The following is a 6000-nucleotide window of genomic DNA, read 5'->3' as shown; positions in this document are numbered from 1 at the left end:
ATTGAGTAGCCCCTTGAACAGTGCTGAGTTGACAATCTACTGCTAGTTTAGTCTGTTGGCTTTTACCAACTGACATTAATCAGCAATTGGGCCTTTTGAGGACATGAAACCATCTGCAATTTTCTCCTCTGTTAGTGCAGCAATCAAACTGCACTTCCTGAAACTGCATATTGAGACAGTTAATGCTTTCATTCAAAGTAATTAATTGAGTAAACTAAAAATTGATTGAAGTATCCATTTGATAAAAAAAGTAAGCCAGTCACTCACAATCTGGTGCACGAGTGCACTGCAATGGTCTTTACATTACTAACATCAGACACATCTGAATGGTTTTGTTAAATAACAGCAGATAAGAGAATTACATTACACATTGTTGACAAATTTATGCTTGTTTTATTTGCCCACGTTTTGTAGCACCAGTAGAATCTAGGAAGATCTCTTGTTGACAGTAGTCTATGGCATGCTGTTAAAACAATTAAATAGTAAGTTTTATATTAAATGATGATGCTTTTTTATTTCAAGGAAAAAAAACATTTGCACACAACTATTTCACTTACATTAAAAAGTCAGACTGCTTAACTGCAATGTTTGATATGTTAAAAACTCAATAGTTATATTTAAAAAATCAATTAAAGATCTAAAGAACATCCAAGCAGCAAAGAGCTTTCTTTAAAATGCTATAATTAAAGTAATGATCCTAGAAATATATGACAGAATAGCTAATCTTGTTTGATAAATGTCAATTTCTTTCTGGGTTCAAATTATTTATTTATTATTTTAAGTATGCAGAATCAACATACAACTCTAGCTATTGTAGAGCATTGTCATCATCAGCATGCAATGTGTACAGAGATTAGGGGGCCGAAATTGTCCCCCTCCTTAAGGTCCATTACCGCCCTTAAAGGGGAGGGCACTCCGCCATGGCTGCCATTTTATTTTAATTGTCGGCTGACTCTGAAGTTGGCCCAACAATGGCGGCCACAGGTTCGGCCGGGCAGCCAACAGGCAGCCCGGCACTCCCTCTTAGATACCGGGCTGCTGGCCCGGCCAAAATACTCGCTGACGGTCCAGTGGGCGCCACTAAAGTGGCTGCAGAGCTTGCAGCGGCCCTCCCCTTTAACTGAAGGGGAGAATGTTGCTACGCATCAGCAAGACGTGGCACGTCCGCATTGCAATGACATCATCAGTGTCGTGCTGACATGCTCAGCACGGCGCTGATGACACCGCCCGCCTCCTGACCTACTTCTGCCCTTCAGCCTTTAAAGATGCCAATTTTGCTCTGTACTCCGCCCCATGGATTAGAGCGGAGGATAATAATTTATTTTGAAATGTGAGCCCCATTTGGGGCGGAGGGCAATTTCGGCCCCGAGTTTAGTTAATGGGCAGGATTCATAAACGTGGGACATGGTCTGTAATTGGCTACAATGGCATTTGTTGTCATCACAAAAGCCTCATTGCTGAAGATTTGAGACGCACTGTCCTGGTTGAAAGCAGTTGAAAAGTGCCTCATTTTGACGTGGCCAGTTGAATCCTGGTTGTTAGACTGTAAGGTCAGAGATGATTTGTTGATTTTAGTACCATCGCCTACCCACTCTTCACCCCAACAAGTTCATAAGAAAAACTATAACGAATCATGAAAGGTTGATCATATTTGCTGTGTCGAAGAGAGCCACGCTGTTGATGGATAGAACAAAATAGTGAATTGGCAACATGATTTAGTCACAGTCTATTCACCAAATTTTCTACTGCATCTGAATGATGAAGATTTGGAAGAGCTCTATTGCAGAGGACTGCAATCCATGGGAGGTGAGTCGGACGTAATGTATTTGACACAAGGTGCAGATGAATATCCACCAGGTTAGTGCGAGGTTAGCAGCCCAGATGGGAGTGCAATATTCTGCAACTGAACAGCAGAGTGCAAGAGCAGATAAGCGTAAAGTGGGGGGGGCGGGATTTCTCTTCAGAAAAAGGCATATTAGCACCTTTTAGAGGCGGTAAGGCCTTTCCGACCAGGGGCAGGGCCATCCCATCCACAATTGCCCTGGAACGGGGTCGGCGAAAACGGGTTTCCGCCGCGCCTGTGTTTCCTCCCCGCTGGCGCTCTGACCCTTTGTCAGCTGTGTGCCAACTCTTTACTGCCCAGCATCAACCCCTTTTCTGCCCTGTGGAGGAAATTGCCCTGCAGAAGTGTGGCCGCTTCCGGTCAGTGCCCCTGACAGCTTTTGCGAGGCGGGTAGCTTCCAGAGGCTGGGTGGTGCGGCTTCCCTTAAAGGGGAGGGCGCAAAGCCGCAGCCGCCATTTTATTTTAATTGTCGTCCGACTCCTGAGTAGGCCCAACAATGGTGGCTGCTGGTTCGGCCGGGCCACCAACAGGCAAACCGGCACCCCCTTTTGGGTGCCAGGTCGCTGGCCCGGCCGAAGCCCTCCCTGGTGGCCCAGTGGACTCCACGGAGGCCTCACTAGGCCTCGCAATGTCCCTCTCCTTTAAGAGAAGGGGAGGGACGCGCTGATGTCGGGGACACCGCCCCGCTCCTGACCCGATCCCGCCTCCAATGCCCCAAAGCACTGAGTGGTGGTGTCAGAGTTAAAGAGCTGAATTTTCCAGCTTTTCTCTTCGACTCCTGCCGGGCGCTAAATTTCCGACTAATTCGAAGTGCCCTCCCCAATTTCTAGCTGAGGACAATTTCGGCCCCGAGGTGTTTGCCCCTAGGCAGAGCAAGCAAGATTGGGGAATTACTTATTTTAATGTTTGAATAGAGACTGCAGATGAAAACTTGTGAATGTTCTATCAGTCTTGAAGACAAGAATGATCAGTGTTGAGACTTTTGTGATGGCTTTGATCCAGGAATGCTCTTGCATTAAATCAAGAGCTCACCAGCATCGAGGGCACTGACTTACCTGATGTTGTCTCGGAAAGAATCACTTTTATAGATCCTATTCAGGAGATTGTTTAGCTAAATCTAGCAGAAAAGCTAATGCAGATTTGGTAAGACGCTTTTTTGGAAGAAAAGAAACCTTAAACATTGTCTCTAATTCTTTTTCCATTGTGAAGACTTATGGGCATTTTAAACAGAGCTTGATGCAAGAAGAAATCTGCAATGTACTCTGCCTAATTTTGAGGCAACATTTGACAAAGTAAAAGGGCATGTCTAACTTTCCAAAAAAACTTTCCATGTGGGAAATGTTATTAGGAGTATCTAATAATGGGAAAAAGAACTGATGCATCATCTATATGGCAAGGGAAAGTTACATGCATGGCATCCATCATCATCCAGATCAAAAGTTTTCAAAGCGACTTCATCCTCAATGATTCTCCGTTGTCAGCTTTTATTATCGCATCCTCCACATACTCTTTCAGTATACGGAGAATGCTAGAATAAAGCAGAACTTCTATCCATCTAAATGATTTGTGCCTGTAATTTGCATGGGCGTTGTCTGGTTAGAAATTGGCGGAACCCCAAGAGAAATGGTATTTATCTGGGGGTTCCGCCGATCTCCTGCCAAAACTTTAGCAATCAGGAGAACCCCACAAAACTTAAAAGGCCATGGTGCTTATTTTAGATGTAAAATGAAGTAAGTTATCAAATACATTTCATAGTAATCTCAGCTTCTTCCTCCAACCCTAAACTCAACTTCAATGCTTGTACTTAAAAACTGGGATCAACTGAGGGTACAGTTGTTCAATTGATGGTACGCAAATAGTGTGGACAGAAAAACTAACTATTAATTAAACTTAAAGGGTTAAATTATGAGGACAGGTTGTACAAACTTGGTTTATATTCCCTTGAGTTTAGAAGTTGGGGGGGGGGGGGGGGGTGGTGGTGGCAGGATCTAATTGAGGTCTTGAAAATGATAAAATGATAAAGGGTTTCAATAGGGTAAATACAGAGAGACCATTTCATCTGATGGGGAATCCAAAACAAGGGGAAATAATCTTAAAATTAGAGCTGTGAACTATGAAGCATAGAACCATTACAGCACAGTAAGAGGTAATTCGGCCCGTCGAGCCCGAGCGAGTTGTCTGCAAAAGCACTTCAGCTAGTCCCAATCCCCTGTCCTTTCCCCGTAGCCCTGTAATTTCTTCCTTTCAGGTACTTATTTAATTTCCTTTTGAAAGTCACGATTGAATGCGTGAGTGATTATGCCCTGGCAGTGTAAGTGTGAACGATGAGTGAGTGCAGATGTGAACTGAGTGAGTGATAATGCCCTGGCAGTATGTGTGGTTAATGAGCTGATGTTCATAGAAATAAATAGTTTGGAGATATTGTGCAGCAAACATCTTCTTGACTGAATCTTGCATGACAAGTACTTAATCGGCATTGCTATGCATTTTGCCCTTTTATCAGGCATACAAATGGTACAACGTCTATCAATTTCTGGGCACGAAGTCCTGTGCCCGATTTGCGATGGCAACCCATGTTGCTGGTTCTTGCTGGTCAATTGAAATGTTTGCCCAATTAGCCCAATTTAATTTGCTAAGAAGGATCCAGTTGCAGAAACCCTTCTGTCATTTAGTGGGAGCCCTGCACTGCAGAAGCTCTGACAAAAGTTTTTGGGGGCGAAATTGGGTGATGCCGTCTGAATGGAGATTTTAATACCAGGCGACAGTTGCCGCCTCGAATCGCGAAATTCAGTTTTGCCGCCTGAAAAGGGGATTGCAGCATTAAATCAGGCATTGCACTCTACTCTGGAGGCAGTAAGCAGCGGTAACTTGGGCTGCAAGTGAGGTGGCAACATCCAGGTGGCAGTCATCATTTGTAACTGCGCCACAGACGTTCTGCTGCCACCTGGATTCAATTGAGGCGGTGATTGGTCATGGCACCAGCTCGTGCCTACCTACCTTTCCTATGCACTCACTCACAGGGTGAAGATGGCAGATGCAGCAGCAGCAGCTCGCAGTGCACTTACTGCTTTTTCGACGCCGATCTCGATGCACTGCTTTATGCCCCCTCGAGAGGCGTTGAGAATTACTCAGCATGGAGGTTGGAAGGAGATCACAGGCCCAAACATCTCGAAGGCTCTGGTGGGAAGTCGCTGCAATAGTGTCAGGACAGCAACCTAATGTCGACAGAAGTGGATGGACATGACTCTGTTGGTGAGGGTGAGTATATTTTGCATTAACTGCTGCCATTGTGTCTGGGGCCCCATCAGTTGCACGGGGAACTAACGTTGGTGAAGCACTTCAGCAATCTGTGCTCAGTCAGATAGCTCCAGATGCTGAGGCTCTTCCCTGGGGGAGTAGCAGCATATCGGGCCTGTTGGAATGTAATGTTCTCTCTCAGGACGATATCATTCCACTTTCTGCAACCCATCCACCACAAAGTGCTGCGGCCCAGGCTGAGGTGATGCAGTCCGCAGCCGGGCCTTCCAGGGCCCGAGCTGGTGTGGAATGTTCTGCTAGGCCATCAGCTGTGGCAGCGGCGCCAACATAACAACCTTCTACCAGACACGGAGACTCCATTGAGGAGTAGCAGTCATCCTGGAAGGAGGGAGAAGGGAAGGGGTGGGAAAGCACTGAGAAAGAACTTTTAAATATGTGTGTGCTCGTGGCCAGAAATGGTGACCTTGCTCGAATATGAACTTATGTCAATAGTTCCACTTGCATGATCCATTAAAGAATTGTGTGATGCTGGCCACAGATACTGTCCTTGTTCCATTATGAACTAATGTGAATAGTTGCACGTGGATCTGGGTGATAATGTTTCAAGGGGTCTGGTTTCAATTATTGTTTGCTTTGGATGATAGTGTCCTTTAGTGCTTCTTTACCGCACACTGTGGTTTTTGTTGCAAATAACAAATTGTTGAATTTGTCACAATCTTGTCTTGCCATTTATATACATGGAGGGTTGGAGGGTGGAGTGCGAGGTCTTCAGCAGATGGCCAAGTGAATAGGCTGGCCAGGTGAAGAGGGGCCCGTAATGCCACATGCGTACAATCAATGGCCCCCTGAACCTCATGGGTAAGCTCGCTATCCCGGCGAAGCCAACAGAGTGCTCACCC

At 45.6% G+C, this 6000-nt stretch overlaps 1 protein-coding gene across 3 annotated transcripts in view; it reads right to left on the bottom strand.

The window, feature by feature from the left end:
- Nucleotides 1-275: 275 nt before the first annotated feature.
- spata6l (spermatogenesis associated 6-like) overlaps nucleotides 276-6000 on the bottom strand; it is a 145597-nt gene continuing 139872 nt past the window's right edge. For all 3 annotated transcript variants that reach the window (XM_070881223.1, XM_070881241.1, XM_070881231.1), the window contains exon 14: nucleotides 276-463. The gene's annotated coding sequence lies outside the window, so the exon portion shown is untranslated. The remainder of the gene's footprint in view (nucleotides 464-6000) is intronic.

This window comes from Pristiophorus japonicus, chromosome 1 (genome assembly GCF_044704955.1).
Source record: "Pristiophorus japonicus isolate sPriJap1 chromosome 1, sPriJap1.hap1, whole genome shotgun sequence".
NCBI classification, from domain to species: Eukaryota; Metazoa; Chordata; class Chondrichthyes; family Pristiophoridae; genus Pristiophorus; species Pristiophorus japonicus.
This window is presented reverse-complemented; position numbering and strand designations above follow the sequence as displayed.